Source organism: Homalodisca vitripennis, chromosome 8 (genome assembly GCF_021130785.1).
Source record: "Homalodisca vitripennis isolate AUS2020 chromosome 8, UT_GWSS_2.1, whole genome shotgun sequence".
NCBI classification, from domain to species: Eukaryota; Metazoa; Arthropoda; class Insecta; order Hemiptera; family Cicadellidae; genus Homalodisca; species Homalodisca vitripennis.
Window position 1 is genome coordinate 48,744,009 of NC_060214.1, and position 12,076 is coordinate 48,756,084.

Genomic DNA, 12,076 nt, shown 5'->3' on the forward strand with positions numbered 1-12,076 from the left:
AACTCATTTGTCTTTAGGTAACTAATATCAGCCACAATGTATGTACAGAAATATACAAAAATTCAAAAACTGGTGAAGTTTCATGAGTTTATTTGTGTTCCGTTATATTTTGTTTATGATAAACTTATAGTTTTGTATTCCGTCTCATTAATGCCTGTACTGTAATGAATGTTAAACACAATAATAGCACTTTAACAACTAACTTTATGCAAAGGAAAACAAAACGTATCTAATAGTAACAAAACACGTAGGAAAGAGCTTAATTACTTAGCGAATGGCCTTAATAAACTAATTGGTTGGATAATACTTGATAGCTAAGCAATACCGTGAAACAATATTCCACAATATTCATTCCAAATTCAACAACAATATTGTTTAACGTCAACTGTTGGTCTTATCCTTTAATTATTTTCAACTAAACTATCAGCATAACAAAACAATAATATGTGGTAAATTACGTGTATGCTGCAGTTTCTTGACATCTCACGTTAATTAAACTTATAAAAATAATTATACGTTAAATATTTAACACCTTCGAATAAACCCAAAGTGCTTGTTTTACTGCGTAACTGTTATTATTATTATTACCATATTTACTATTGCAAATTATCATAGATGCTTGCCCATTTTTATTTGATACAGTTTTTAATTTTAGTAAATATTTAAATAGATAAAAAAAGTAATAACTTTGGATCATTTAGGTTTTAGGAGTTGTTAAATTCTATGTAAAACAAAGTCAATTTAAGTAAAAGGAAAGCTTACTCAGCGTTGTGTATTCCACTACTACGTGAAAGTTGTAATATATGAAATCATTCGTAATCACAAACTGACAGCTGGAAAGTGTTTACCAACTACATATTGTACTCCACTGTATTAACACCGACCACTGCTTACTCTACAAATTGTGTTACAAAACCTCAGATGACATATTTCCACTAAGCTCCCACTTCAAGTCGCGTTATATTTAATCTTTTCTAACAAAAACCATTGAAAACTGGCAAACAATAGTGTCTACGTTCTACAACTGTAATTTTGGTTCGTGCATTTAGCAATAGTTAAAATTCAAAGTTGTTAGTCCAAAAAATAACATTTAAGCCGTGAAAGGCATACGTTATATACTTTTAAACATAACTAACCCTATCTTTTTTTTAAATAAATTGCATTCCTGTTAAAATGCTCAGATTGCTTGCGAAATTATACGTTTTGGTACTTCAGTGGCCTAAAGATCAGCCAGTGACTGGCTATATCTCCTTGAACGATGGGAAAAGTAATATGCACAGAAATGAGGATCATCATATCCATCATGCAATCCTTCATCTTCATTTTTCCTTCATATTTTTGTACATGCTACTATTAATGTAGAATAATAAAGATTGAAGTCAGTTAAAATTATTTATTACACCTATGAGTAGCTCTGTAAGAATATTCAAAAATTCAAATTGAAATTCGTTTATTAAGAAGAATGCTTACATTACAGGTTACCCCAGTTACAATGCAGCATTAAATTATATAGTTTATTAAACAAAGAGAGAGTAATATATGTACATAAGTATACAAAAAAGCATAAAAATACACAAACATAACTATATAATATTGTTCAAGATATTTATTTCTAAACAATATTTATACATTTTTGGATACTGATAGAGTTCTGGCGGCCTTGCAAAAGTTTGGTTTATTCTCATGTACACTAAGCGATTGAAGTACAGGAAAATGTAAGTCCTGGATCAGATTTCTTATTCTAATTCCTTCTTGCAAACTACCAGTTACAGAAGTATTCTGCATACTTCATCCTTCTTATAAATTCTTAAATCAATTTTATTCGACTAAATGAATCTTAGATTATTTCAGAGGCAGAGAAATCTGTACTCCATTTCCGATACAGGTCACACAAGATTCCTCTAGAGGAGGTTGATTTGCTGTTGTACACGGTTGTTTAATTCCCTGCAGGTAACCTAAAACATTAAGGCGATTTTTAACATTTCCAGACATGCCCATCAGACTTCTTTCAGAATGTTATTAGTACTTTTGAAGTTTATGAACCAGCAATAAATTAGATAATTACTTGTTAGTCATCTGGATACAAAAGAGACAATGACATAGTTAAGTTTACAAAGTGTGTTAATTGCATGAAATAGTGTTTTTTTTATTATGAACATATTAATAACTTAGAAATGGTTTAGCTTTAATCAAAATCCCATGCAAAACAGTTATACTGTCAGTTATTTGATCAATGTAAATTTTATTTCCTTTAAATAAATTTCACGATAAATGCAACATTCTGGAGATTAATTAATCTAGCTTATGAACTTTAATGCATATGGGAAAACTTTCTATCTAACAACAATATACTACCATGATTGATCAAATTTTTTTAAAGTCCCTGTAAAAATAACTAAATTCAAGCTCATTTGATTGACAGCGGCATTTCACTAAAACAATTAAAACGTAATTAAAAATTATATATCACTTTAATACTTGTTAAGATATTAAAACTAGTTTCATTATTCCTAATAAGTTATTATCCTAATACTATAAATCTTAAGATAAGTTGATTGTTACTACTTTTCATCAAATTGTTAATTATGTTATATAAGCTAAAAATTAACAGATGTGCTAACTTTATGTGAGTTTAACCATGTTAAAATTATTGCTGTATAATGCTATAACATCAGTTTCTAGTTACTCAGTTTCTTATAAATAAATTTTAGTTCTTTTTTTGTTAGTTTACGACTGTACGTGTATTCAACTATTATTACGATATTTTTATAGACTTGGTACGATAAACCATTTATATTCAACAACAAATTTCAATAAGGTTGCATGCAAAATTTCTCATTCATAGCTCATTTAATTTTAATAGCTAGGCTACATGTTTAATTTATGTCACTTTGCCACATGTTTAACTGATTTAATCAGCATTCTTACAATTTATTTTCTATGCGATTGTCTCATTGCCATCATGACTACTCATGAGAACAATGTAATAATTGCCCAACTCATAATGAAACCCTCTAGAGCAATAAAGATACTCCAAACTGTTATAGTTCAGTTATAAGTTTTTTTTTATATTGTTTTCAAATATTATATTTGGACATGTTTTATTAGTTTAAGCTCCTTCGTTGCTATAAGTGTGCCTACGTTTAATGTACATTTTATGAGAAATTTGACAATCTAGCTAAGAATTTTGGTCTTCGAATTATATCAGGGTACTCTCAGATGACTATTTCTAAGCTTTTAAAAAGACCTTGCCCATATTAGGGTATGAACTCTGATCATTGAGATGAAAATCTACAATTCTCAGTTACCAGGATTTACCAAAAAAAAGATGTAATGTCTGTAAAGATTAATATTTAACCTCGATATAATTCAATAAGTAGACAATTTAGAGAATTAAAACCATCAAAGCATGTATCACAAAACCCTGTCGTATTCCCACCCTGATGGCTCACTTGAGTTCGTTCACTTAATGTGCCTTCACTTATTGAATGTGTTGCTTGCCATCGGCGGCGACAATTTTCTTCAAGTACGTATACACTTTAATTTACTGAACACATACTGTGGTATACAAGATCTATAGCTGTTCTGAAGTACTATTATATACACACACATTATTTTGTTAGAGCGATAGAGACAGGAGTACCACAGGTAGTTATAAAAGGGCCTTTGGACTTCCCTTTCTTAGTTTTTAGGCACTCAAATTCTTGCAAAAGCCTATTAATTTTGAGGGCTCTTAATTTCTAACATCCTTAGAGCTGAGAAATTAGGCACCTTGGAATTTTCTCCTAGTTTCGCACATAGAACGACAATTCAGCCGTATGTACTCTACTGACTCTTCTCCTTCTACATTCATCTGCCTGGCTTAGACCTATCTTAGTTATATGTTTTCTGATAGGGACGTGTCCTGTCAACATCCCTATTTCTAATAATATATCCTCATTACTCAACTAAAGAAGTACTGACCATCCCTTACGAATGAGGGGAGATAAAGATTTTCGACTGCCTTAATCCTGGGTCACTTCAAATATACATTCCAAATATACAAACATTACATAAGGACTGATTTATAATCCGTTGTAGACATTCTGTTGGTTTAACCTGTCATTGTGTTAAAAACACATTTCATCAATTGATTTAAATAATTTTGATTTCATAATATATATGTATTAAAAATAGAATAATACCGATTGTATTCATAAGTTACGAAGTATACTAGATAATGGACTTCAACAAGTTAATGCATAGTTGTTAGTGCAATTTTTATAAAGTCCTTTAATATTAAAATTTGGATTGGATCTGTACTTTGAAGCTCTGAACCTCTTTTTAGGTTTCAAATACAGTAAATGAAAGGCTATATAGTGCCTAGATACATCAATAATATAATGGTTTGCTCAAGCCACACCTGTAAGAATTTATTAGTAAATTTTCTCTTGTTCAAAGTCATAGTTGCATCATTCTTAATTTCTAAATTTCCAGCCACGTCCACTTGTGTTTTTCTTGGTCATTGCAGTAGCCTATAACCTTACAAAAAATAGTTTACCTACTATTTTTAGTATATTGAATTGCACTTGAATTCAACCCAAAGTCTTACTTCAATCTCTTGAAGGAAGGTCAGCCATGTTCTATTTTTCAAAGTATGGCAACTGAATACAGGAAATGAACATTCCTTGCTGAGCTAGAATGCAACATATTTAAGTAAAAGTATTAGTGCTCTCACTGGTACTTAGGCGTCACTGAACTTTCGTTCTTAAATTCTCTAAAAGTCACTTTAACTCATAAATACAAAAACTTGTTTTTTACACAGACAAGGCTACATGAAGGTTGTATGTGAAATTTCAAATATATAGCTAATTCCATTCATGAAATATCTCACGGAAAGATAAAAAAAACTATAGAGACATGTTTATCTCTCTCGAATTCAAAAACCCTTCTGAGTTGATAGACTTTATAATGTCTCATGGATAGGAAAAAACATATAGTCTACGTATGACATCTTCATCGAGATATCTCTCGAATAATTTGACTAAGTATATTACTACGTAAAGTGAAAAGAAATAAAAAATAAATAATTCAGCGATTTTCTTATTTCAAATACAGTTGCGAATAAAAATCCGTCTAATGTTCATTTTAACTAAATCCTTTATAGTGATATTCACTACACAAAACTTGATGTTAGCTATTAAAAAAATTAAGCTCCGTGGAAAAACTTCAAGAGTGTTGCGTAGGTAATTTACTTCTCACGGTGTCGTCTGGACAGATATACAGAAATACACTTTTTCAATCGCCGGAGTAATAGGTTTCGGTTTCGCTAACGCTCAGCTAGTAAAATGGGTGATTCTTGGATATTGCTGACCATTTTTAATCACCCAGTTGTAAATTGACCCAGGAGGGATTAGAAAAATTGGCAGTGTTTTTAGAGTAACCCATTGTTATTCGGGGTTACTGAGGCGGAAAATATGACAGTCACGAAAACAACTCTACCAGATATCACTTGCCTGGGGGTGTACAATGTTTCGCCTCAATCATTCTGCTCCGGCTGTTTTTTGCGTTATGTTTGTCAGTCAAAAGTAATTACAAAATACGAGTATTTCAAGTTCTTCTTATTAGTACTCTGATGGAAACTTACCCAGGTTCTATTTTGATTACGAACTTGTAATAAATGTAATGCACTGATGATAAGTAAAAAATATCCCAAAGGTAAATTTGTATATTGGGCGAGACCTTAGAAATAAATAAATAAATAAATAAAAATGCCTTTATTGCAAGCGTTTCTCAGTATAACAACTGCTTTACAGAACAACTCTTGTCATATCTTACACTATTTACAATACTGGGAAATAAAAATTAAAACTAAAACCTATAGACTAAAGGAAACACCCAAACAAGACAAATAAATTACTATACAATCATTTTTCTTAATTTACTTTTAAAAACAGTAACAGAAGTCTGTTTAAGGTTCTGGGGGAGGTCATTGTACAACTTTGGGCCAAAGTAAGAAAAGCTCCTCCTCCAAAACTCATGCTTGACTCTGGGAAAGTGAAGCAGGTCACCATGGCGGACAGTGCGTTGAGAGACCTCCTCCCGAAATTGGAGCTTCTCGATCAGGTACCGCGGCTCACCCAGCGCAAGCACCTTGTGGATCATTCCACATGTCAGGATCCTGCATACATTTTCCATGGGGGACAAACTGACAGCATCTCGGAAGGGTGACACATGATCAAAGCGCCTCAAATTAAAAATGAATCGAACTGCAGAATTTTGCAGTCTTTGAATCCGATCTATGTCTCCCCTAGAGATACTGTTGCCGTATGCAGAATAGCAGTAATAAAATACAGATAGAACAAAGGAACTCATAAGCCGGAGCTTAGCGGATTCTGGCAGCAGACTTCTAAATCTGTACAGACCCCTCAGCCTACCAAGGGCACGCTGGATAGCATGAGTGACATGATCAGAAAAGGTGAGCTCACTGTCAAGCACAACTCCGAGAGTCTTGACTGACTCAGAGACAGACAGGCTCTCCCCACTGAACCTTACTCTCACTCCTCTCTGACCAAGGGCCTGCACCAGATTGTGTGGGGCAAGATGAAGGACAATGCACTTACCTATATTGAGTTTAAGGCCATTGTTAACCGACCAAGTGTTGATGTTCACTAGGTCGGAATTTATTTTCTCAATAGCCTCATCAATGGAGCCAGGCTCGTATGACAAGCGCAACTGACAATCATCTGCGTACAGGTGAGCTGCACAGCTTTGAACACAACTGGGGAAGTCAGACGTATATAAGTTGAACAATATAGGTCCAAGACAACTTCCTTGAGGAACACCTCGCCTTTTGACAAGTGAAGTTGACGTCCCACTTCCCATCTTTGTAACCTGACTTCTGTCTTCTAGGTATGATTTTACCCACTCGATTGAATTTTTGTCAAAGCCATAAAAATGCATCTTAGCGTACAAAAGTTCATGGTTAAGGGAATCAAATGCTTGTGAGTAGTCCAGTATCACTAGTGAACTACACATCCCTTTATCTTTCGCATCAATTAAGTCACGAACAGACTTACCAGGGCAGTGCATGTGCTATGATTTTTTCTAAATCCAGATTGTGTTTTTGGCAATATGTTTACTTCGTTCATATACTGTGCTATTTGACGTGTTACTATCTTTTCCATAATCTTTGATATTGCTGGTAAAATCGAGATGGGTCTCAGTTGTTGGACACTTTTAGGGGACGTTACTTTTGGCAATGGATGAACAATTCTCATTTTCCATCTCTGCGGGAACACACCGCTCATCAATGATTTCTTAATGAGATGAGTAATTGCACCCAAAGCATACGGACTCACGGCCTTAATCATTTGGATGGATATTTCATCACTACCAACAGGTTTAGATTTTATTTCATTTAGTACTTTTTTTACATCATCTTCAGTGACAGCAGAAAAGCTAAAATCATTCATCGATTCAATTCTCTTACTAGTTCTGAAGACATCAATTTCTTCAACACTGGCTTCATTTCCATTCCCCATATTGACAAAATACTGATTGATGTCATCAAGCTTCAGTTGGTGTGGAATGTTTTCATTTCTGTTTTTCATAACTATATTACACTGTTTCAAACAAGTCCAAAAATCTTTGGGATCCTTGTCAGTGGATAATTTCTCAGTGAAAAAAATCTCTCTTTGCTCTCCACACCATCCCATTCAATTCATTGCGTGTTCTTTTATACATCTCCCAATCTTTACTGTCCCTGGTTTTCCAATATATTTTACGGAGTTTGTTTTTTAGTTTAGTCTGCTTGTTTATGACATCGTTCCTCCATGGGGCTTTCTTTTTTGTTACTCTCTTGCATAAAATTGGAGCATGTGAATCAAATACACTTATAACATGGGATTTCAAGGATTTCATCTTCCCGAGATTAAGTAGTAAACAATCACGTACAGTAAAATTCAAATTTTATTTTGGCGGCTAGATGCAACTAGAGCAACGCACAGGCAGATTGCCTATGTAGGCTTTCCAGTATTGTTATATTTATTGTTCTATTTGTTATACTTATCTTACATATCTTCAATATATAAGCTGCTGTATTATTTTATATATATATATTTATATATATATATAAAATAATAGCTATTTCATCTAAGAAAGATATATGTGTATATATATATATATATATATATATATATATATATATATATATATATAAATTGCTGGAATAAACGTTATTCATTTAAAGAATTCATTTCAAGTGGTGTCAGGTCATAATAAGAGTCATTAGTTTGTGACTGTGTTCATGAATTATGAGCTGAACAAATGTATTTTCATCAGTAACAAAAGAGTGATAATGGCATCACTCTTTTATGATTTTAAACTAGTTACAGATATTTATAAATAATAGTGAAACATTACTCCGATATTTAAAACTGTGATACCTATATTTTCCTGGTTGGCTGTTTATCACTGGCAAATAATATTGGTTGGAATCTGTTATATTCGGTTACTGGAATATGCAAACTTATTAGTCAGAGCCACTGATTTTATAGCGCATATTATCAAGGGAAGTTACATTACAACATTGGCTAATGAAATATAACATACTTTCTTGTCTTTCACTTACAAAGACAAGGAACAAAGCTATTACTACAATTAGTTATTCATAATTACTGCTTTAGCTCAATAACAACTGCTTCTACTTTGTTTTAAGTAAAGAGCTACACATTTAGCTAAATTTAGTTAGCATGTAAGTAAATCATAATTTGATTATAGCCAAACACATACAGTAGTACGGTGTGGGTAAGATATTTATAATGAGTATAAAAACAGTTATTTACCTTATTTCAAATCGACCCGTAATTATGTTTTTGAATTTCGACTTTGAGCTTCATAAATTAGACAATAATTCGGACATCAAACATTTAAATTAGTCAATTTTGGACGAAGCTAACCAATATATTATCTTAACTTCTATTTCTTTTTATATAAACTTAAATCAAATTGACTTACAAAATGTTTTTGGTGTATGAATTTCACAATAAAACGAAAATTAGTAGAAATGGCAAAAGGTTTGATTTAAATAAATATCTAAAATATTAAAATTTGATCAATTATGTAAAAAATCAGGCATTGTTGTTTTTTATATAAAAGTATTGTAAAAATCATATAATTAATCATGCTCGGAAAAGATGGAGTAAAGAAGCATAATATACCATTAATAGCCTAATAATATTAAGTGATTAGTAATTCTTTTAAGTTATTTATGCAATAATATTGTGACAATTTTTACCATCAGTTTGTATTAATGTTACTGTGTCTGTCTGGATATCTGAAAAATGAACATACATATTGTCATGAAATTTTTAATGAATCTTCATAATTTATGTATAAAGATCATCGAGTTTGATGATATTGCATGTCACAATATGTGATTTAACTGAACGTTAGCAAAAATATCTACATAGGTCGTATGGGTTAGGGGATGTGGTAATGTAAGATTTGGGCCAGTTTTGAAAGTAAATGTATTTTACCTTACATTTTACTGTGCATATTTTAAAACTCAATTATTTTCTTACAATACTACCATCGCAAATTGTTGAGAAATACTTTATTTTCAGGAACTCTTAATGGCCACTTTCCTTGAAAGCAATATTTATTTATTTATCTTCATTAATTTTCAATATTTTTTCAACATTTTTATTGATACATTTAAAATTAGCTTTAACAATAGCATATATTCTTAATGGATTGTTAAGAAGTCACTTCTATTTACTTTAACGCTAACGTTCTAAAAACTGTAGCGAATTCAAATTATTCCTCTATTATTTACAAGCACTCAACAATTATCGTATAGAAAATGTTACAGCTGTTAGCAAGTAATTAGAACACATTTTTACATGATTGGAATTTTATACTATAAAAAAGAAAGCATCAAAATAAAGAATTATGTAGAAGTAAATAAGGCTAGGAATGCACATACATCATCTTATTAAAACATTTTTTTTAAATTTGATTGAATTTTACTATAACTGGTAAAATAAAAAAAACCCTCAAGATGACGTTTCCCTGTCTGATTTTGCAATAAAAAATCTGATATTATCAAAGAAGATTTTTTTTAATTAACAAGTTTTCAGTCCTAAGTAGGCCTATGACGCAGTGTAGTGGGTACGGAGGTTATTGGTAGATAAGCGAATCAACCAACGTCGAGCAAGATTGCTGCTTGGATTCGTGGCCGGTGAGCGATTCTGTCCTCGCAAGTAGCCGGTGGTGGTCCGGAAGTTACTTTAAGCCGTTGGTGACCTGGTTAAGAGTTGGGAAAGCTTTTTAGCTCTTACTTCACCTGGTAAAATAAAACATTCCTTACTTAACTTCTATTATTAGTAACAAGGGAAGGTTCCCTAAGAAAACCTTGCAGACTTAACACAAGTGCAAACGCACCTTAAATCCTCATCTACAAATAGTTTTAAGACCCTTATACTAACTTGATAACACATAATATTTCATTTAATATACCAAATTTTTCATGTGAAATTTTCTAAATTGTAACTTTCACAAAATAGTATAAATAACCTGTTCGTTTTAAATAAAGGTAGTAATCTTTTCGTTTGTTGAATGTTTTGGTTTTCAAGTGTTAAATTCCCAGTAGATATTAAAACTGTCATGATAAACTGCTATTTAGTATATTTGCCCATTAAATAGTAAAGAGAGGTCGTAAGTAGAAATAATATTTTATTCTTTATTACAAATAAAACGCCATTCTATATGCTATAACATTCGTTTATCTAACCAAATATGTCATAAAAATTTACCTGATCTACGTAAAATTTTAAAACAACGTTCTCCAACAAGTTTAACGGTGCGTGTTAAAAACCAATTTACAATGCAACTTAGTTATACCTGTAACTAACTACGCATTTAAATGTAGCTTTCTGCTTAACTATATAATTTAATAAAGTTTGACTCACAAGATTCACCTGTGACTTTTATACGTTCAAAAAAAAAATTTTAAAAATAAATATATAACATATTGCTTCATATGTAATTATGCATCGAAACTAGGCTAATTAAGAAACTACGATATAAATGTAAAGCAGACAGTTCATTATTTATACCATTATTATACAGACATCTAATGAATATCTAGAATTTTCTGTAGTAAAACTTAGTGCTATCACTTATATTTTAAATTAGATCACTTGGATCTTAATTTTTGTTTATGAAGAAAAACGTAAAAATCGAGATTCTTTATAAAGTAAACTAATTAATTAATTAGGTTTTGATACTCAGAAATTTAAAAACGGGTCATATATTCATGTACTCGTACTATAAAAGGTCTGGCGTACAACATTTCACGTACCAGATTTCCAGAAGTTGCGTACAAGTTCTGGACGTTTATTCCAATATTAACTTTTAATTTTGTATTTTTCTTTGAAAATTTTAATTTTCTCATTAAATTTTATACGAGAATTTAAAACAAACTTTTTATATCCCCTTCTTCTTCAATGTTTTATTAAATTTTAAACGTTTGAAATTTAAATGAGATATATACCTTTTTGATAATAAAACTTTCTATACGTATGTATATACGTATGGCAAAGCTCTGACTTACTAACAGATTCAGTTACAAATAGTTGTCTAACTACCCCACATCTTAGAAAGTTTGAATTAGTACATCTATGCCACATGACTAAAATATAAAAACTAAAGCATCTTCATAACTATGAATCATCTATAGAAGTTGAAATAGGGTAACAAGCCCTAGAAGAACCATATTTAGTTTTTGTAACTCTCGGTGTCCTGGAAAAATGAAATTTAGGACACTCGTGCCTTAATTAAAAAACAAGTTCATGAAGCCGTCATCTATAGCGGTTTAAAAGGTTCATTTAGATCTTCTTTATCACTTTTTTTGCTTGACCTCAGACGAAAATTACACTAATGGTGAAGGGATGATTCAATACGAATATTGAGTTTAGCTTAACTTCAACTTTTGCTTAGATACCAGAAATAAATTTTGTGATATTTATTTCTGGTATTTATTTCACTCGTTGTCATTTAATTTCCAGTTCTTTGCGTTTAAATCTCAAGGGCC